The sequence below is a fragment of the Helianthus annuus genome, chromosome 4, assembly GCF_002127325.2.
Source record: "Helianthus annuus cultivar XRQ/B chromosome 4, HanXRQr2.0-SUNRISE, whole genome shotgun sequence".
Lineage (NCBI taxonomy): Eukaryota > Viridiplantae > Streptophyta > Magnoliopsida > Asterales > Asteraceae > Helianthus > Helianthus annuus.
In genome coordinates, this window is record NC_035436.2 from 84,263,487 (window position 1) to 84,287,624 (window position 24,138).

Genomic DNA, 24,138 nt, shown 5'->3' on the forward strand with positions numbered 1-24,138 from the left:
CTTGTTCCTCCTTCCGTTTAAGTTAGTCGGTTTCGATGTAGTGATAGGTATGGATTGGTTATCGCATAACCAAGCCCAGATTGTGTGCAACAAAAGGCAAGTGGTGATCAAGACTCCGTCTGGTGAACCACTTACCATTCAAGGAGATACTCAGCATGGATTGCCTAAGCAAGTGGCTATGCTAAAGGCATCCATATGTTTGAAGAAGGGCTGTGTGATTTACATGGCACGGGTGACCATTGATGAGCAGAAGCCCAAGATTGAAGATATCACTGTTATTTCTGAATACCCCGAAGTTTTCCCGAAAGAACTACCTGGTTTGCCACCAGATAGACAAGTAGTGTTCAGAATCGACATCATTCCAGGAGCAGCACCTATTGCAAGAGCTCCATATAGATTGGCACCAACAGAAATGAAAGAATTAAGGACGCAGTTAGATGACTTGCTAGCCAAAGGTTTCATTAGACCTAGCTCATCTCCTTGGGGAGCACCAATCTTATTGTCAAGAAGAAAGATGGGTCGATGCGTTTGTGCATTGATTACCGTGAGCTTAATAAGGTCACTATGAAGAATAGGTATCCCTTACCCACGATCGACGATCTGTTCGATCAGCTACAAGGAGCAAGCTACATTTCCAAGATTGATCTGAGGGCAGGCTACCATTAGTTGAAAGTTAAAGATGAAGATGTACACAAAACTGCATTCAGGACTCGTTATGGTCATTACGAGTTCCTACTGATGCCTTTTGGGCTCACTAATGCACCTGCCACATTCATGGATCTCATGAATCGTGTCTGCAAGCCCTATTTGGATAAATTTGTCATTGTCTTCATCGACGACATTCTCATCTACTCGAAGAACCAAGCTGATCACGAGAATCCTCTTCGATGTATTCTTAAGCTACTTCATCAGGAAAAGCTCTATGCCAAATTGTCCAACTGTGAATTTTGGCCTCGAGAAGTCCAATTTCTTGGACATATTGTAAGCGAGCATGGTATCCAAGTAGATCCCACTAAGGTGGAAGCTGTCATGAATTGGCAGGAGCCGAAGACGCCTACGGAGATTCACAGTTTCTTAGGACTAGCAGGATATTACAGGAGATTTATTGAAAACTTCTCAAGAATTGCCGCACCCCTGACTTTGCTGACTCGCAAGAATAGCAAGTTCGATTGGGGGCCTAAGCAGCAAGAGTCATTTAATATTTTGAAACAAAAGCTGAGTAACGCTCCAGTGTTGACATTACCTGAAGGAATTGATGAGTTTGTGGTTTATTGTCATGCATCACGCACCGGTATGGGATTTGTGCTTATGCCGAAAGGCAAGGTCATTGCCTACGCTTCACGACAGTTAAAAGTGCATGAAAAGAATTACACCACCCATGATTTGGAGTTGGGTGCCGTTGTATTTGCACTAAAACTATGGAGGCACTACTTATATGGAACCAAGTGTGTAATCTATTCCGATCCCAAAAGCCTTCAGCATCTATTCCATCAGAAGGGTCTAAATATGAGGCAGCGACGTTGGATGGAAACTTTGAATGATTATGATTTTGAAATAAGATACCATCCAGGCAAGGCCAACGTAGTCGCAGATGCCTTGAGCAGAAAAGAAAGAGTGAAGCCAATAAGAATTAATGCCAAGAGCATTGAGATCAAGAACAGTTTGAATGAAAGGTTGTTAGCTGCACAAAAGGAAGCTGTGTTGGAAGCTAACTATCCCAATGAAAAGCTAGGAGTAACTGAAGAACAGTTATCCTACGGCAAGGACGGAATCTTGAGATTAAATGGAAGAATATGGGTTCCTGTTTATGGGGGACTTCGAGACGTCATCTTTCAGGAAGCCCACAATTCCAAATATTCCGTTCATCCTGGAGCTGATAAGATGTACCAGGAGTTAAAGGCAAACTATTGGTGGATAGGCTTAAAGAAGTCTATAGCTGCCTATGTAGCTAAATGTCTGACGTGTGCTCAAGTCAAGGCTGAGCATCAGAAGCCGTCAGGTTTGCTACAACAGCCAGAAATACCCACTTGGAAATGGGAAATGGTGACGATGGATTTCATCACCAAATTGCGAAAGACAAAGAGAGGGAATGATACTATATGGTTCATAGTTGATAGACTGACTAAGTTAACACATTTCCTACCCATTAAGGAAACTTATAGCTCCGACATGTTAGCCCAACTGTACGTTGATAAGATTGTGTCTCTACATGGAGTACCAGTGGCTATTATCTCTGACAGAGATACCAGATACACGTCACACTTTTGGAAAAGTTTCCAACAGTCTTTGGGCACTCGCTTAAACTTCAGTACGGCTTACCATCCTCAGACGGATGGGCAGAGTGAGCGTACAATTCAAACTTTGGAAGACATGCTTCGTGCATGTGTGATTGATTTAGGAGGTAGCTGGGATAAGCACCTACCATTGGCCGAGTTCTCCTACAACAATAGCTACCATACCAGCATTCAGGTTGCGCCTTTTGAAGCATTATATGGTAGAAAGTGCAGGACGCCCATCTGTTGGACAGAAGTAGGAGACACTCAATTATCAGGTCCCAATATAGTTTTTGAGACAACGGACAAGATTGTCCAGATCCATGACCGCCTAAAGGCTGCCCGGGATAGGCAGAAGAGCTATACTGATAAAAGGCGAAAACCCCTCAAATTTGAGGTTGGTGATAAAGTCTTGCTCAAAGTATCACCTTGGAAAGGGGTGATGCATTTTGGCGAAAAGGGTAAGTTAAGCCCGAGGTATATAGGACTATTCGAGATCATCGAATGTGTAGGGTCAGTGGCTTATAAGTTAAACTTACCAGAAGATTTCAGTGGTATTCACAATGTGTTCCACGTCTGCAATCTGAAGAAATGTCTAGCGGATGAATCGCTAGTCATACCACACACAGATGTGCACATAAATGAGAGCCTGAAATTTGTGGAAAAACCTGCGTCAATTGAGGACCGACAGGTAAAGAAGCTTCGAAGGAAGCATGTGCCTATTGTCAAGGTCAAACGGGATGCCCGCAGAGGTCCCGAATATAGTGGGAGTTAGAGTCCATGATGAAAGAAAAATACCCTCAATTGTTTCAGTAAATCTCGAGGTCGAGATTTCTTTTAAGGGGGTGAGGATGTAACACCTCGAAAATTCGTGTCCAATAAAATAAAGACACGTGTCACTGTCACGTAAGACAAATGTGTCAGGAACCCGGATCAAATAAAAGATGTAAGGTAGGATTTACAAAGGGCGTCATGTTAATAAAATACCTCTGGATGACCCAAATTATAAATCCCAAGATCTTTAAATCATTTGATAAACATCTGATATATTAAGCGGGTTGTTTCTAAATAAATAAAATTTCCATCTTTTATATGGAAATTGGGTCATTAGGAAGGTTACTACAAAATTCTAATTTAAATTCTTGATTTAAAAGAAGTTGAGTTTAGTTAATAAGGCATGGTCAACTTTCATAAGAATCCAAGGTGAATTCTTGAGATTTTCCGTAACTTCAAACTTTCCACAAAAAGCCAAGAGGTGTAAGTGCATGCAAGGCATTCAAGGACTGAGCAAAAGGGGACCCCCAGCTGATTAAAGGACCCAAGATTCGGACTTGTAAGATTGCATGGTCAAGGCTTGAAAGTTTGCAAAATTTTGTCCTCAGACCATCGGTTACGGACCGTAAGGGGCATAGCTTACGGTCCGTAAGGAGCATGTCTGGGCGATTTCAGCAAGGGTCGATTACGGACCGCAACCGTTCAAGCATACGGTCCGCAAGAGGAGCATACAGACCGCAAGAGATTAGGCTTACAGTCCGTAAGCCTGTCGCTGGAAGCAGAAAATGGACAGCTGCCTGTTCAGCCTGTTGCACCGCCTTAGTAATCTAGTTTTTGAAATCAGGGGCATGATAGGCAGTATTTAGCCACATAGGGGCACCTGGGATCATCTCTCAACACTTGTAGACTTATTTGGCTTGATCTTGTAGCATCTTGGTCACTATATAAAGAAGTGAATGTTGTAACATTTGATCATTCATTTTGCAACCCACTTGGAGCATCTTTGGAAGCTCTCTGGACATCAAGCCAACTTCCTAGTGATCTCTAGCAGTAATTAGGACTCTTGTAAGTGTCCTTAACCTCCCTTAATCCTGTTTAGCTTAGTTAATTAGTTAAAAGTCAAACCCTCGTAATTAAGGTTTGACTTCGTGATTAATTAAAATTTGTTCAGTCAAATCACGAATTAAAAGTACCTTTGATTAGGCAATTGGGTGGGTAACAAACCCTTAAAAGGGTATTTCCAGATTCCCACTCTAACTATGTAAATTGTCGAGTCAAAGCTTACTTTAAAAAGTCAACAGAATGCTTAATTTCAAATTACTACATAATTAGCAATGTAGGACATATGCAACATGTTTGATCATTAATATAACTTGGTAATTAATGTAAGAACATGTCTAAACATGTTCAACTCGACAATTTTCAGTTTAGACCCGTTTTGGAACCGAAAGTCGCATAGTTTGACTTTCGCTTTAACTTTCAGTTCTGACCGTTTGAGCCAAGTTTAGGATTACCTTAGAGCTTCTTTTGGACCTAGTTACATGTTAGTATAACCCTCTGTGATTATACTGCTTGGTTCACTAGTTGTCTAATTATTATGCAAGTTTCCGTTAAATGCTCATATGTTGACCATTATGCCCAAATGACCTTAAAATATGATTTTTGAAAATATAAAAGAGTAGACATCTTAGTTACTGAATTATAAACTTGTACCCAAAATTTGACATTAGTTTGAGGTCTAGATTAAGAGTTATGCTCGTTAGCGTAATTAGAAGCTTTCTTAGTAATTAATTGGCATAATTAGCATATAGCCTATCTAAGCCCAAATTTTTATATCAAACTTTATACCCACTGATATATAATAATATTTTGTGATTTTTAAAGATTTTTATTTATTTTTAGGCTGAGCATAACTTAGAGTTTTAAGCTTATTTCGGTTATTGCCGGTTTTACCCTTTTTGGGCTATAAAATGAGTTTTACAAATCCTTTTGACCTCAAACCTTTTTCTACTGATTTATTATATTAAATATATTATTTTGAGCCTTCTGGAATTATAAAAATACCAGTTTTTTTTAAACCCGGAAATGGCTCCAAATCGCCTTTTTAGGCATTTTTACGACATAGTATGTGTCAAAACTAGTTTATATGTATAACGGTTGATACCTACTGATATATTCAGTAAATTTTTATATTATAACAGTAAACTAAAGTTTTAACTCAGGTTTCCAGTTTTGACCTTTTAAGCTTACGTGAAATTACCAAAATGCCCTTTCGGGGCATAGGATGGTTATAATTAATAAAATTCACATATATATGATACCCTACCGTTATAACATAATAAATTAAGTATAATTTCTGGTTTATTCAGATATGTAACTCAGGTTACTAGTTTAACTCTTTTATACCCTTTAAAATGACTAAAATACCCTTTCGGGGCATAGTTTGAGTTAAAAACCATTTTGGACATAATAGGACCTATCTTACTGATATAACAACATATTTAGTGCATATTAACTCAGGAAACTTGTATATAATTATTATGGTTACTCGTTACGCACTTTTGCGTTTGGATCGGCTTATGTAACTAGTTTATCATATTAGCCGAAACGGGTCAAACCATATCATTTTTGTCTTAAAACCCAGAATGTGTTTGAGTTACCCTTATAAAACAAGCATGCAATCTTGTCGGGTCAAAACCACATTCTAAGCCGGTCTTCGCCTTTCATGTGATTAAACCATATTCATTCTTGAAGACTAACCGGTCTAAGCTTAGGCTAAATTAAAGACCCGTTAGGATTCTAATAGGTTATTATAAACCTTCGTTCCAGAATAGGAGATCCAGTAAAAGAAACTTGCACTTGCTTGTTGTGGTTTGTACTTGCTCAAGTAAATACTTTTAACTTATTTTCCCTTATACGGGCTTGGGGTACGGTATATAAAATACCGCTTGGTCGGGCATTTTACCTTAATCGATTAGTGGTTAAGTATTATCAAGATGACCCGTTTGAAAATTTGTTTTGTTTGTTTTACGCCTTTGGGAGTTTAATGACCATGTCCCGGATATCCTTGGCATCATTCATGAAATGGCCACGACCTTGACACGCGGGTGTAGGCGTACACCCGACAATGTGTCCATATTTATTATGGTATAACCGTTGGTTTCCCACCGTGGATTTATACTAAGTGGTGCGTCTATTAATCTTAAACCCGGCACGAACCGGGTGACTAAACGCATAACAAACATGTAATTCTTTTACAAGTTTAAATTTGATTAATTATCCCAAGTTATAAAAAGTTTTGTGCCATGTGCATTCAAATCAATTTTTAAGACGTTTTCAAAATGAGTCAGTTAAATTGTATTTACCAGTGTAAACTGATGTATTTCCCCAAAAAGATTAAGTGTCGGTTCTACACGTAATAGGCTGGCCTCTCCTTAGCATCGTTAGAGTCTCGCAAGCTTGGATGCAATGAATCTGTTGAACAATTCTCCTTTTTATTTTGATCCGCCTGTGGATCTATTTCAACTACATTGTAATACTTAAATATTACAATAATCTTTGGTTGGAATAAATCTATCTTTTTGCTTCCGCTGTGCATTATAATTTGTGTTGTTTGACTATGATGATATCAATTATGTCAATAATTTGTGTTGTTTGACTATGATGATATCAATTATGTCACGATACTCCCCCACCGGGCCCCCCGGTGACACATGGAAATTAGGGGTGTGACACCCATCCATTTTTTTCACATGCGATTTCACTTGCATGGGTTTTCAAAACATGCGATTTCATTGCATTTTCAAGCCATGTGATTTCATTTGCCTTTTTATAACATGCGAAGATTGAATTCGCACCTGATCTGTCACAACCCCCGACCCCTAGTTCCCAGGAGCGGGCGGCCACGAGCCAGTTTCGGTGGTATCATTTTATTATCCAATTTGGCAGCGGAATTTTTCATCAGGACCGTAGTTAGGAAATATTTTATCAGAGTAAAATACCACACTTTCATAATAATAAACACATGGGATAAAACCCAAGTTTTCAGTACACACATTTTCATAGGAATAAATCCTATTTTTATTTAATAAAACATCTCTTTCATTTAGGTAACTTTTATAGCCACTTTTTCCAAGCCTTCAGTGCTCTCTAGCTGGCTTCTATTTGGCTTTTACATTTTGTTACCTGAAACGCGTTTTAAAAACATTTGTCAGTGGGAAATACTGGTGAGTGAATCCCAATTTAATCAAAACAAGAGTTTTATCATTTTACAGTATTGAGAGCGATCACAATGTTTATATCTACACAATTACTCATTCAGTACTTGCCACTCGACTGGATCTGTGGTTTTGGTCATATCACACATTGGCTAACCCATTGTCCAATTGTGAAGATTATCAAGTAATGTACACAAAACCCCATAATACCGGCAGTAATTGAAGACTACAAAGACTCAATCACTGCTAATTGTCATTTAAATAAATACAGGTTTTGTAAAACAGTTGACACAAAAAGAGGATTACTCACTTTGCTGTCTTAGGGTTTTCAGTAAGGATTTCCTGGGAATAATCTAAAATTACACAAATGTACGTGTGTTAGTATAATAAACCATTTTAACATTAGTAATACCCTCCCCGAGACGGCATTCCAACGACTACGTCGGGCAGAACCACGACAACCGTTATAGAACCCTAGATCAATCGGGCAGAGTATCTAATATGTCTCCAGGGATTATAATACTCACAACAGAGCAGAACCTCGCTATTTAGGGGGTATTAGACTCGGGTATAATGCCCACTATTTAGAAATTTGCTTAAGAAAGAAAGAAGTGAACGAATTCAACTGAGATCCGATGCGTTCTATTTATAGGTGCTGATCCTGACTCTTTCGCGGCCCGCGTAACATAAGAGCAGGGCCTACGCGGCCCGCATCAAATCTGGGTCAACGCGTAGCTTGTCCTGGTCATCTACTAACCTTGACACGATGATGACACGTGTCATCACCGGGCTGCGCCACCATTTGAGACTCTCGCGGCCCGCGTTAACTTAATGGAGGTCTTACGTGGCCCGCCTAAACTTATAAATTAACGAAATCAGGTCTTGACCTTTATACCGCCCGCGTAAGGTTGAGGTGGGGTCCTACGCGGCCCGCCTCAGCTTAATATTTCTAGTTTTTATTTTATTTTTTACTGTTACATTGTACTTCGGGCTCGGGTTTTCACATACGGGGTGTATTTAAAGATATATTGGGATATTTTAAATACTTTAGGGTGTCGGGAAAAATAATCGAGGGTGTCGGTTTAATTGAGGGTTGTTACATCCTCCCCATCTTATTTTAGAGCTCGTCCTCGAGATCTACTAGAATAAATATGGATATTTCCTTTGCATTACCAGTTCGAGCTCCCATGTATCTTCAGTCTTCTTTTAGAGTCTCACTTTACTTTGACCAGAACTAATCTCTTATGCTTGAGATTCTTAATTTTTCTGTCTTCGGTTTGTAGAGGTCTTTCTACAAATTAATTGTTCATTTACCTCCATGTCCTTTAGAGGCACTACGAGTGATTCATCAGCTAAGCATTTCTTAAAATTAGATACATGAAATACATCATGTATTCCTGCCATTTCCTCTCGTAGTTATAGCTGATAGGCTACAGGTCCTATTCTTCTAATAATCTTAAAAGGTCCAATATACCTGGGACTTAGCTTTCCCCTTTTTGATGAATCTGACTACTCCTTTCAAATGAGAGACTTTTAATAATACTTTATCACCTACTTGGAATTGTAACGGCTTACGTCTGTTATCAGCATAACTCTTCTGTCGATCATGAGCTGCTTTCAGTCATTCCTTGACTTTGTCAGTTGTTTCTTGTACTATCTCAGGTCTAGATAGTTGTTTTTTTCCCAATTTCTGCCCAACAGACTGGGGTTCTCCGAAATCAATTACACAAGCTCTAAGCATGTCTTCCATTGTCTGAATTGTCCTTTCGCTTTGTCCGTCTGTTTGGGATGGTAGGCTGTGCTTAGATTCAGTCTGGTTCCTATTGCTTTTTGGAAACTTGTCCAAAAATGAGAGGTAAAACAGCTGTCCCTATCAGAAACAATTGATAAAGGAATTCCATGTAATGAAACTATTTCATTTACATACAATTTGGCTAACTGTTCCATACTAAAAGTTTCCTTCTTTGGTAAGAAATGAGCTGACTTGGTTAGCTTATCTACAATCACCCAGATTGTATTATCTCCTTATTTTTGGGTAATTTGGTAACAATTCCTTTGTTATCAATTCCCATTTCCAAACTGGCATTTCTAGCTGTTGTAACAAACCTGAGGGTTTCCGGTGTTCAGCTTTGACTTGTGAACAAGTTAAACACTTAGAAACATAAACTGCTATATCCTTTTTCATTCCTATCTACCAGAAATTTTTCCTTAAATCCTGGTACATCTTATCACTTCCTAGGTGCATCGTATATTTAGACCTATGGACTTTTTCTAATATTCGCTGGCGTAGGTTTCCTAATTCTAGATCATGGGTTGAATAATTCTCTTCATGATTCTTAAGTTGTCGAGATGCGTAAGCTATCACCTTTTTATGTAGCATCAATATACATCCATAACCTAACTTAGAAGCGTCACAGAAGACTACAAAGTCTTCAGTTCCTTCTGGTAATGCTAATATAGGTGCATGGGTTAATCTTTGCTTAAGAATTCTAAAGGCTTCTTCCTGTTTTGGTCCCCATTCAAACTTAATGGATTTATAGGTTAAGTTGGTTAAGGGAATGGCTATTCTAGAAATATCTTGAATAAACATTTTATAATAACCGGCCAATCCTAAGAAAATTCTAACCTCGGTTGGTGATTTAGGGGTTTTCCATTTGGTAATTGCCTCGATCTTTGTTGGATCCACATGAATTCCTTCATGATTGACTAGGTGTCCAAGAAACTGTACCTGTTCTAACCAAAAGTCACACTTGGAAAACTTAGCATAAAGCGTTTCCTTTCTCATAAACTTAAAAGTAAATGCAATTGCTTTGCATGATACTCTTTACTTTTAGAGTAAATTAGAATATCATCTATGAAGACAATTATGAATTTATCCAAATATGGCTTACATATTCGGTTCATCATGTCCATAAATGCGGTTGGGGCATTGGTTAAACCAAATGGCATGACAGTAAATTCATAATGACCATACCTTGTTCTAAATGCGGTTTTAGGAATATCCTCTTCCTGTACCTTTAATTGATGATATCCTAATCTTAAATCGATTTTAGAGAAAAATCGAGCTCCTTGAAGCTGATCGAACAGATCATCGATCCTCGGTAATGGATACCGATTCTTAATCGTGACCTTGTTCAATTCACGGTAGTCCTGGCAATTCTTCTGTAAATATATGTGAAAATTGGGATACTACTGGAATGTCTTTTAATTCTTTTTCTTTAGTGTTAGTGATTATAGAAATCAAATACACTATAGATCATTTTCTTATATAGCTTGCAGTTTTCATCATAGAGATGAATTTAGTGGATCTAAATGGTTTATCTCTCTTAATTGTGATCTTTTTACCCCTTGGTGAATTTAGTTGAATTGACTTTTGATCACATAAAATATTAGCTTTATTGGCTATTAAACAATCCATTCCTAATACAACATCAAATCCTACCAGATTTATTGGGTAAAGGTTTGTGATAAACTTTTGGTTAAAAATTTCTATTCTTACTCCCTGCAAGATTTCAGAAATCCTAACGGTTTCTCCATTTGCTGTCTCTACTAGACATTCTTGTGGTAATTTAGTTAATGATTGATTTAGAAGTTTGCAGAACGAAGTATTGATAAAACTTTGGTTTGCACCAGAGTCAAATAATACTTTTAGCAAAAATATCATTAACTAAAAACGTCAAGTTATGACATCCGGGATCATCGTGGCCTCATCTGCAGTTAGAACAAATGCTCTAGCATTTTTAGTAGTCTTGTTGTTCATGGCTGGAGCTAGTTTCGGACAGTTTGGTTTGATATGTCCTCTTTCTTCACAATTATAACATATCTTATTGTTAGGTTTCTTCCGGCAGTCTTCTTCCTTGTGTCCAGATATTTTGCAAAAATTGCAATATATAGAGCATCTTCCAGAATGCTTTCTTTTGCAATACTTGCAGTAGGGTGCAGAGGTAGAACCTACATTTTTCCCATGGTTGGAATTTCCAGATCGGAATTCCTGGGTAAGTCTTTGAGCTATGTTCCTCCTTTGATCTTCTTCCCGTGTACGTACTAATTCATCTATCAAGGTGTTAGCTAGTTCTACAGTTTCTTCTATGGTTTGGGGCCTAGCTGTCTTGACTACATGCCTAATTTCCCCAATTAATCCCCAGATATAACGGGAGATTAATACCGGTTCAGGTGATGCAAGGGTTGGCACTATTCTAGCATATTCAAAGAATGTAGTAGTGTACCCCTTACTATCTAGCCCGGTCATTCTAAGATTCAGAAATTTATTTGCTATCTGTTCTTTTTCATTGGGAGGGCAGAACTTCCTTTCTACCATATTTTTGAATTCCTCCCATTCTATGTTGTATACCCTATCACTTCCTTTTGAATGGAGGATAGTGTTCCACCATTCTAGGGCTGAATTCGTAAACAGATTAGAAGCAAACATTTTCTTATCTTCTTTAGCACATTTGCTTATTTTCAGAACAGCCTCAGTTTTCTCTATCCAGCTTAAAGCTGCAATGGGTTCTTCATTGCCCGAGAATTTTGTTGGTTTGCAGGACCAGAATTCTTTGTAAGAACAACCATATGGCATGGTTCTTCTTTTCTTGGGAATGGGCACTTGAAGTACAGGTCCATCGTTCACGCTGTGTTCAGGTTCAGTTGGTCGCTTACTGCTTTGTTTACTTTTATTTTCAGCTTCCTTAACAGTTTGGAAAATAAGTGGCATCGCATCTATAATACCTTGTGCCACTATGTGTTGAAGGGCACTATTATCTACTTGGTTTCCATTGTTATTGTTATTCGGATTCTCATTATTCAGATTATCGTTATTCGGGTTGTTGTCGTTCTGGATGTTATCATTCTGGTTTTCCTGATTTACCTCGTCGTCCATCTGAATTCTAGACATTTACCACATATTAACATCAATAATATTTGAATATAGCCAATCACATGTCACATACTTTTGGTCAAAAGCGTCGAGCATTGCGACTTACTCCATTCATATAGTATGTATCTATTACACACCAGTACTGAAATTAAAATTACAATACCGACTGAAATGTAAAGCTACAATACTAATAGTATGCATCCGTAGTTTTAGCTAGGTTATAGGAATATTATACTTAACACGCTTATATGTAGGGTTTATTCTATCTCCTTCCTCTTTGATGGTTCAACTAATTAATATAAGTTAGCATTCACTGCTGTGGTGGCTAACAAATAGAGATTTTCCCATTGTGAGTTATTGTCTGTTTCCTAAGTTTGTGCATTTGTTTCCTTATTGATTATTACTTTCTTTGGTTGTGACCTATTCTTTATTTTCTCTTGACTTTTTTCTAATAATCCAATTTCTTTTCTTAAAGGTAAGTGGTTTCTCAGACTGTGGTTTACGAATAAATATTCCTTCCTCAGTATCTGCTGAGTATCCTAGGGGATTTGATTGAAATGAGATTCCCTTATCTTTTGGTGAACTATCTAATTGACGGTAGATGTTCGAAATTCTTTGCTTACCCATACTATAGACTAACAAATAGTTAAATAACATAAAGCACATAATTACATAGGTTATTTCCTAACACAAAATTTAAAACTTAAGTGTCAGCAGAACACTTCTTTGGCTTGAACCAGTGGCATGGCTCTGATACCACCTTCTGTCGCAACCCCCGACCCCTAGTTCCCGGGAGCGGGCGGCCGCGAGCCAGTTTCGGTGGTATCATTTTATTATCCAATTTGGCAGCGGAATTTTTCATCAGGACCGTAGTTAGGAAATATTTTATCTGAGTAAAATACCACACTTTCATAATAATAAAGACATGGGATAAAACCCAAGTTTTCAGTACACATATTTTCATGGGAATAAATCCTATTTTTATTTAATAAAACATCTCTTTCATTTAGGTAACTTTTATAGCCACTTTTTCCAAGCCTTCAGTGCTCTCCGGCTGGCTTTATTTGGCTTTTACATTTTGTTACCTAAAATGCGTTTTAAAAACATTTGTCAGTGGGAAATACTGGTGAGTGAATCCCAATTTAATCAAAACAAGAGTTTTATCATTTTACAGTATTGAGAGCGATCACAATGTTTATATCTACACAATTACTCATTCAGTACTTGCCACTCGACCGGATCTGTGGCTATGGTCATATCACACATTGGCTAACCCATTGTCCAATTGTGAAGATTATCAAGTAATGTATACAAAACCCCATAATACCGGCAGTAATTGAAGACTACAAAGACTCAATCACTGCTAATTGTCATTTAAATAAATACAGGTTTTGTAAAACATTTGATACAAAAAGAGGATTACTCACTTTGCTGTCTTAGGGTTTTCAGTAAGGATTTCCTGGGAATAATCTATAAATTACACAAATGTACGCGTGTTAGTATAATACCCATTTTAACATTAGTAATACCCTCCCCGAGACGGCATTCCAACGACTACGTCGGGTAGAATCACGACAGCCGTTACGGAACCCTAGATCAATCGGGTAGAGTATCTAATATGTCTCCATGGGTTATAATACTTACAACAGAGCAGAACCTCACTATTTAGGGGGTATTAGACTCGGGTATAATGCCCACTATTTAGAAATTTGCTTAAGAAAGAAAGAAGTGAACGAATTCAACTGAGATCCGATGCGTTCTATTTATAGGTGCTGATCCTGACTCTCTCGCGGCCCGCGTAACATAAGGGCAGGGCCTACGCGGCCCGCGTCAAATCTGGGTCAACGCGTAGCTTGTCCCGGTCATCTACTAGCCTTGACACGATGATGACACGGGTCATCACCGGGCTGCGCCACCATTTGAGACTCTCGCGGCCCGCGTTAACTTAATGGAGGTCTTACGCGGCCCGCCTAAACTTATAAATTAACGAAATCAGGTCTTGACCTTTATACCGCCCGCGTAAGGTTAAGGTGGGGTCCTACGCGTCCCGCCTTAGCTTAATATTTCTTGTTTTTATTTTATTTTTTACTGTTACATTGTACTTCGGGCTTGGGTTTTCACATACGGAATGTATTTAAAGATATATTGGGATATTTTAAATACTTTAGGGTGTCGGGAAAAATAATCGAGGGTGTCGGTTTAATTGAGGTTGTTACAAGATCGTACGGCTGGGATGATCGCGTACGTATCGTACGATAAGCCATACTGTACGTTACACTTTTTCTATATATATATATATATATATATATATATATATATATATCAACATAATCAAGACAAAGACTTTTCATAAAAACCTCAAAGATATGTGAAAATTCTAGGTATTGGAGAAGCTTGATTGTTTGTAGAATAATTAGTTATCAAATTATTCCTATTTAAATTAGGATATGTAGATTCGATCTGAGGGATTGTGATATTAAAAACGCACCCAAAGGTGAGTGTCACGAATACCCCTCTCTTTTACTGTTTTATTTACTGTTTTTTTTTTGGGGGGGGGGGGGGTGGGAACACGTCGTTAAAAAGAATAATGAAATGTTTTAGTGTGAAACATGCTTTTGAATAAATGTGTTTTAGTGAGTATCACCACGCCCCACTTTTACTTTTTTACATACTATTTTGGGGAAAACATGTCGTTATGAAAGAAAAGTATATGCTTTCGTGTAAAATATACTTTTGAATTATATAAAATGTATTTTCATGGAATAACATGGATTTGGAAAGGTGTATGACTTAAAATGTTTTCAAGGAAAACGAGTTTTATTGATATGAATATGTTTCGGGGAAAAACGAGATTTTTTTTAAATATGTTTCTGGGAGAAACGGGAAAAGAGTACAGTGTTTTGGGTAAAAACATCGTAAAATAAACTAAATTTGGTTGGGACAAGTTCACCCAGTCTCCAGGAGATAACCGAAACTTGTACAACCTACGATATTAAATTGTTATTTAGTAGGTTATATGTATTAGTGAATTGAGGAAGGCACTCCGATGCATCATAGTTGTTTTTAATCACTTAAGCAAAGTACGCGTGGGATTGTTGATAGATCTATTGGGTTGACTACCCCATCGTGACTGGTAGCTCCGGTCCACATAGCGGCGAATGAATTCTTTAATTGTCTAGTATGGATTAAAACCTCAATCTTGATATATAGCTCGTACGTCTTGCAATCTTACGAAACTGAAAGTATAACCAAATTTGATATCAAAATAAAATCATGGATAATAGTTTTCATCAGGAATATGCTTGCGGGGCCAATTCGAATGATTTCTACCATGACATTTTACAAAGGAAATAAAAAGATCTTTCTTAAACATATATGAATGTTTTAAATCATTAAAGTGTTCTAGTAAGAAAGTTTTTCCTTGAACAAAATTGTGACGAAATTGATATGTGAACTCACCCTCCTTTGCGTTGACACTTGATTTTTACGTGTTCTGAAGGTACATGAATTCGGCTTCAGAGAATTTTGGCTTGCGTTGTCATGTGGTTGTGTGATGCTAATGTAATTAAAAAATGTTTGGACACCTTTAAACTTATTTTGCGACCATGTGTAATAAGACCCCTAAGGGTCAAACGACCGTGACTTAGTTGTGATGAATGTGATGGTAACTTAAAAACTTTGTTAATAAATAAACAAAATGTCCAAAATACTATAGCATCTACCACAAAGACTTTTATGGGTACCAACCTCCGTCACTGCCACATTTGTATTTTCGCTGCGACGTTTTTGGGGAGTGACAGAAGTTGGTATCAGAGCCAATAGTTGTCAGTGAACTAGGTGTTCTCACAGAAAACAATAGACTTTAACCAAAGAGTTTTGAGAATTAAAAATCCCAAAATTCGCGACGCCAAAGATTCAAAATGAAAATGAATCTTAACCATGTAAAAGAACAATTAAGAACTTATGTGTATACATGTTAACTTGTTTATCTATGCCTTACGTGATTTTATATATATATATATATATATGTATATATATATATATATATATATATATATTCATCCTAAACACACACTTACTTATTACATTGTGTCACAGATGTCGCACGTGCACGAGACTATCGAGATTCACGACTCAGAGAGTGAGCCGGAATTCGAGACCTCTCCATTGCCAGAGCTACCACACACAGTTACTCAGTTTGCCGATATAACCAGTCTTACCTCGTCATATTTGTAACACCCCCAAAATACCACCTGCGGAAACCCCCGCGAGGCGTGTTACACATCAGAGTCTGAGCCACCAATCACATTGAACCAATAGAAAATACTTAATAAAACATGTTATCAATTCAATAATGTCGAGTAGCGGAAGCATATAATAAATTATTTTGTAATCGTTTCATAATAACACAAAACCAAAGTGTCAATACTAGTAATCTCATAGCTTCGATCCATGACAACTCCAGCACTCCCAGATAGCAAGTCCACGCTCCACAGTTAACGACCTACAAGCATGCAACAAGTGTGTCAGACTACGCTGGTGAGTTCAAGGTGTTGCTTGCGTGTGAAGTTACCAGATATTAGTTAAATCAACTCGTTGTTTGTTTCAGATATCGTTGTTAATTCGTTTGTTGTACCGTATGCAGCGTCAATGATGGGAATGCCTAACTCCAATGCCCTACAGGCATTGGTCAAGTCAAGGTATCAAACAACCTTGACAAACTGTAGGAGGTCTTATATCCGCGTTACAAGTTGTCCCAGTAATTAGTTCACGCCCGTCCTTACGGCCCGGTGTGAGGGTGCCAAACCTAATAGCGCTATCAACTAATTACCCCATTGCCTTACAGGCAATCCGGTAGATGATTGTTTCCTTGTTCCAGTTGTTTACCCCAAGTTTCCCTTCCAAATGTTTACCAGTTGTCCCAAACCACCGGGACGCATGCTTGAGAAAATGCAATGAACTCACCTGGGGTTGCTCGGTATGATACACAATAGTTCAATTAAGCTACAAAGTGATCAACCACGTCCTATCACAGTTACCATACTAGTCAGGTTGGGTTCAAGTAAAGCACGTACGATTACACAGAGTTAACACGTTACAACACGTATAGATCATGGCAACACTTAACAGTTAAACAATACATGTAACTTGTACGAAATATAATAAGCCCAATCATGTCCGGCCCAATTACAATTAAACCAACATCTTGTGCAATCCAATGTCTATGCCCGAAAGATAATCAGCCCAAATAACATGTCAGCCCAAACAGATAAGCAGTCCAATAACATAACAGTATCATTTAGCCCAACTGATTGGGCCCGTGACAGCGAAGGCCTAAAACAGTGTACGTGCAAAGGTGGTCTCGAGTCGCAACCGGCGATCTCGAGTCGCAACCGAGAGTTACGAGTCGCAACAAGGGAGATCCGGTTTCGAGTCGCAACGGTGGTCTCGGCTTGTCATGGTCCGGTTACGAGTCGCAACGGGACTCGCAACCTCAGTCTCGAGTTGTGCTGTTGTGTGCTAGTGTGATGGTTACGAGTCGCAACAAGACCCGCAACTACGGTCTCGACTCGCAACCATGTGTTGCAACCAATCATGTAACGGATTGTAACAGTTTCCATAATTTTTAGCAACAATGATTCCGTAATATCAGCAAACAATTTAGGCAGTTTCGGATTTCAGATCAAACACAGAAATTTAACAGGTTCATATCACATTCAATCTGTTCATACTCATCATCAATTAACCGATTACCGGTTACAATAACATAGCAACTGTATTCGATTTCCTTTACTATTAACCATATAGTTGTTAATCAATCATTTACAAGTACTATCAACTATTGTAACAGGAGCATCACAGGTGACATATATAATATCTATCAAGAACCCTAGCTTACATACATAATCAATCGGTCAATAACCATCATCAACCATCATAATAGTTAGCATGAAATGACATAGCAGCCCTAATGGTTCATCAATCAAGCGCAATACCGTAATCAAATACAAGTCAAATCTACGATGATTCTAGAACACAATTTCAGATTATACAACAAGTTTCAATAATCCACATTAGTGATTTCATGCAGTAAATCAGATTCAACATCATGTGCAAACAATCAAGCAACAACACACTAACCGAATTATAAGAAAGCAAGGTGATCCGAGTTGTGGGTGTTTCCTGCCGTCGGTCTCCAAGTCAACGAGAGAGAGAGAGGTACGAGAGAGAGATAGGGTGGTTGTTGTGTGTTTGTGTTTTGGTAAAAAAAACATGAATTCAAACCCCCACCTCGGTTTTGTGTTTGCGAGTGTCAAGTGGGCCGGACCCAACATAGGGCCGCCCCTAAGGTTTCGAGTACAAACAGTGCAGTCCCTAGTGGGCTTGTGTGGTACGGGTTGGGCTCGATTAGCATATACGCATACTAAACACACATACACGTAACACAATAAGCATATATCGTTACACAAAATAGGTTCGAATTGCGAGTTGTCACAGTATCCCCAACTAAAAGGAAATTTCGTCCCGAAATTTAGTACGCACACATTGAGAAAGCTAGAAAGCTAGATAAGTTCAAGTTAGGTAAGTTATATCGTTTGCTGGTTTTCCCGGGGTGTCACATCCTCCCCAGCTTGAAAGAAATTTCGTCCCGAAATTTACCAGTGACATCAAGAGTTTGTTCAATCCCTTGAACAATTGAGAACATTGAAGTTTTAACATATCCTTCCGTTCCTATGTGAACTTCAGTCCACATATTAGAGTTTAACAAGCCCTCACGATTGTCATATGACTCATGCTAGCGAACCTTGACTTCTTAGTCCATGCTTTCGATAGGTTTCCTGATATATACAACTGATCTGATGACCTCAAATTCCGGTAAGGGTATCACCAGGGTTTCATCGGGCAGCCACTGCCTTAAACCTAGGACATACATAACATTACGATAGTTATCCCGTTTCATCAATTAGCCTGAGTTTGTGAGCCAAGTCACCGTTTGTTCCAGTAATCCGAATGTCTCATGCGTCGTAAAGTAAGCTTGCCATGTTTTCCATAGCATACCGCACCCCCCCTCAGGGTGGTGCTTTCGATTATGACACGATTGCCTACAACAAGCTCCCAGTGTTTCCTAAGCTAATCAGCTTTCCTAGCGCTCATGCGCTGTCATCAAACGATTTCCGATCTAAGCAATGTTCGAGAGTTTTGAGCTCAAGTCCTGGACCTGCGATTACGTTGTCAACTACATGAGTCCAACAAGGAGATTAGAGTTACTGTCCAGGTTATGCCTCAGCATGGGCTGTATGCATACTATCATGATGCAGCTACATTAGAGCTTCTCCCCAAGATAAGTGTCCTCCCCAAACGTTTACTAAGGTCAGTTGTGCACATACTTACAACATGCCTTCGTGTGCTCAGATGGTTCGTCACTTTGCTCGATTGTCCTACAGTAATAAGCAATGTTCATGGCAAGACGTGAGTCAAAGGTGTGCGCCATGCCCGCCTTGAATTAGGTATTAGGAGTTGGCACCTCATGCCTATAATCTGTCTCTTCCGGAGAGATGTTCACAAGCTGAGAAAACTCATCAGTTCCCTTGACTGCAAGGAGGTGTGCTTGTCGCATCCAGTGATCAACGATTGTTTCTGTTTGTATTTCCATTTCGAGTTGTAAATAGACTAGTAGCAACATTCATAGCAGTCTGCTCCCTTCTTCCACATAGATGTTGCCAGTTTCTTATACTTCGCCTTGACTTTTTCCAAAGTCAAAAGTCGTACCTATACATTGTTGAACGGGTTTTCATGCCCACTCATCAGTACAAGATTTACATGTCCAAATGTCTTTCTTTAAAATCCAGTTGAATAGAATTTTCGAAGCCGGTGTGTTTTGCTAACTACAACTTCCCTACCGTTGCTGTGAAGTGAGATTTATAGTCGTTCTATGAGTTAATGAATATCGTTCGTTTCACCAAGGTTGCTCTTCCATGCTCCGCATGGACTCAACTTGAAAATTCTCTCCCGTTAGTTCCCTAGTTTGTATAGAACGAGTTGGGTCAGGTGGGTTAAAGTCGATGGCGAGCTACAAAGTCCATACACGTTCAGGTTCCACAGTCGTAGTCCACCCAGAAGTTCCATCCAACGATGCCATTTACTGATTTTGTTCTTTCGAAACCAGAGTACACGGTAGGCCCTCGTGATCGGTCTAAGTAATGCATTTGGTACCGTCCAAGTAATGCCTCCGTGTATCTCCAAAGACCACGGTTTCCACCACCAGTTGTGTGTCATGCAGTTCTTCGTAAATCGTTACTCTCTCGTGTTGCGTCGACGTGTAACTGAGACTCTGATTCAAAACATAATGATATACCACTGTATTATCCATGCCCTTGGGTAAAAATGAGGCTCAGTACCTTACTGAATTAGGACTCGAAAGCTGAAGAGACGTCCTCCTGTTCTGTCTTTCGCGAACACGGTACCCCGCTGTGCTAAAGGGGTCTAAGCTATGCGACCTTCGAAATTCCTGTGATAAATCAAGCGGAACCAAGAAATCGTTGTATCCTCGAAGGGCCTTTAGTGTCGATCAGTTTCCAAAGAAAACGGGGCTTAGCGAGATTCACGCGCATCCCCACTTTGTTGATTACATTACCCAAAAGGTACCTCTCGAATTCAGGGGCTACAATTATCAAGAGTTCGCGTGATGTGGCTCCTCCATCAGGACCTCCCAAATAGGATAAAAGTTGTCCATGTTGTTGCTTTCCCCCTGAAAAGGGTTCAAAATGTCACCCAATAGCACGGCCGGTCCACATGATCTATGAGGCTGCTGGTGTAATGATCGCTCTAAAGGTCTTGGAGTGCAAAGTTGTATGGCCGAATTGCGTCTGGTAAGCTTCTTTAAGAACTTTCTCCCCTTGGTTTCCATCTGCTAACAACGCGCTTGTAAGTTAATCCTTGAATGAAAGCTCGTCTCTTGTAACTGGTCGATCGGTGTTCGATACGTGGCCGCGGCAAACGGTTCTCAACCGTCGTCTCGATAGGTGCTCGATAATTAGTATGTACACACAAAAAGGCTTATCTTCACGGATATAACTGGGGCTTCCCAAAGTGAGAATTAGGTCCAACAAACTCTCGTGCAACAATCCTCGTAGTGGGTTACACAGTTCTTGCAACCCTCCTGGTGTAAGATGGTAAGAGTATGAGTATTCGGAGCTCCCTCTATTCGTGAGATCACTGAGTTTCTGACTAATAGTTGTGGTAGTAGACCTGAAAGCTCCTCCAATTGCACTTTGAGATGAGTCACAACGATCGGTGGGTCCTCGATCCTATCTTACTTAGTCTGATCATTAGATATAGTTGCTAATACAATGAGGTCCTCCTTCCATAGGCGCTTTCGAGGCTGTCATTACTGACATGATGTTAATCTTTCCACCACTCTGGTACTTTAGAGCATATAGTGACGCTAAATTTCTTCCCACAGGGTACGTCCGGGCGATATGTCCCAATAATCCACCAACACTAACTATTGTACCGTAACTGCCAAGGATAGCAGAGGTAACACTGGTGTCGAATGTCTGTCCCCTGCCATTTCAAGTTTGCATCCCAACTAACATATGCGGTTTCCGCTGACCTGCCATCAGCCAGTTTCCTAACAGATTTGGTTTCAAGAAGCGTCAGGGTTAAACGGAATCGAGCCGAAGCGATTTGCTATCCATCCAGACTACCATGTTGTTATTGTCCTGTCGTCGCCCACGTCAATCCTAAATATCCTTTCGCGAGCACCATTGCTGGTGTTATTGTTACAATCACACGGATTTCTACCATACTGTCATCGCTCCCTTGGTTGTTGCTGTCTGGAATTATCAACTGCCATCACATGCCGTAGGCACCTTCATTTCCATACTGTAGGCTACTATTACCAGTACCTTGATGTCACGATAGTCGTTGCTTCTAATGTGGTTGCCCGAAACAGGACTCTACGATCCTTCACCAACGATGTCCATCGTCTCATATTTCGTGCTAAATTCCAGGGTGCTACTCATTGTGTTGGAGTTACACAGTCCACATCCTGGTTGATTGTCATCGTTTACGTTTCGTTCGATTCATAGAAGTCGGCTCCCACAAGTTGCTGACTAGAATTAAGGATTCGTTTGGAGTCAAATCGTTCATGTTCATTGTCAATACTTAGAGTCGTTCAAATGCTGAAGTCGGTAGAGTACTAAGTTTACCCTTATGCCCATCGTCCTTACAAGTTGACTGGGTAAAACACGGTAGGTTTCCAGAGTGTCGCAGGTGTGACCGCCCTTCAGGGTCTGAGATGTGAGTATATTGCGTTCCAACAACAAAGAGGAGTGATGGGGGAAAGAAAAGGGATATAAACCAACCATGGACGATGCAACATCCACTCAGGGACGTTCGTACAAGCACCTAGTGTTCTACTTAGTTCGCTAGGCGTTCAAAGGGACGTTCAAGTAATACTCGATAGCATTGCGATCTCAAAAGGATTCAAAGAGAGGTAAGAAAGTCACAATCGAGTAGGAGACGGTCACTGTTATGACTCCTATTAGTTTGTTACGTTTAACACTGATCAATTAACAGAGCGGAACCCCTCCTTCACTTGTTAAGCCTCACTGGGACTCACATGCACCCCACATTATTATTATGTGTGCACCCACAATAATATTGTGATTTGCATGCTCATCTCAGCTCCTCCTAACTCATGTCGAATGGTTCCCCCAAACTCGAATAGTAAACAAAGAGCATCACATAACATAAGTCACAATTGTTTAGGGAATTACCACCCTGTCGGTCATATAATCATGTGCAAGGGATACGTAAGTTAATACTATCGTGTTTAACGTGCACCAGCATGCAATATCATATGTGAGTGTCCACTAGTTACATAGTACAATGAGTATACGAAAGACGAACCTTGCAATCTGGAGCTGAGTGTCATGATCGATTTTCGAAGGTGTTCGGTTATAGTCTGGTTTTACAAAACGTTTTAAAACCTATTTCACTATAACCAGTGGCTCTGATACCAAACTGTAACACCCCCAAAATACCACCTGCGGAAACCCCCGCGAGGCGTGTTACACATCAGAGTCTGAGCCACCAATCACATTGAACCAATAGAAAATACTTAATAAAACATGTTATCAATTCAATAATGTCGAGTAGCGGAAGCATATAATAAATTATTTTGTAATCGTTTCATAATAACACAAAACCAAAGTGTCAATACTAGTAATCTCATAGCTTCGATCCATGACAACTCCAGCACTCCCAGATAGCAAGTCCACGCTCCACAGTTAACGACCTACAAGCATGCAACAAGTGTGTCAGACTACGCTGGTGAGTTCAAGGTGTTGCTTGCGTGTGAAGTTACCAGATATTAGTTAAATCAACTCGTTGTTTGTTTCAGATATCGTTGTTAATTCGTTTGTTGTACCGTATGCAGCGTCAATGATGGGAATGCCTAACTCCAATGCCCTACAGGCATTGGTCAAGTCAAGGTATCAAACAACCTTGACAAACTGTAGGAGGTCTTATATCCGCGTTACAAGTTGTCCCAGTAATTAGTTCACGCCCGTCCTTACGGCCCGGTGTGAGGGTGCCAAACCTAATAGCGCTATCAACTAATTACCCCATTGCCTTACAGGCAATCCGGTAGATGATTGTTTCCTTGTTCCAGTTGTTTACCCCAAGTTTCCCTTCCAAATGTTTACCAGTTGTCCCAAACCACCGGGACGCATGCTTGAGAAAATGCAATGAACTCACCTGGGGTTGCTCGGTATGATACACAATAGTTCAATTAAGCTACAAAGTGATCAACCACGTCCTATCACAGTTACCATACTAGTCAGGTTGGGTTCAAGTAAAGCACGTACGATTACACAGAGTTAACACGTTACAACACGTATAGATCATGGCAACACTTAACAGTTAAACAATACATGTAACTTGTACGAAATATAATAAGCCCAATCATGTCCGGCCCAATTACAATTAAACCAAC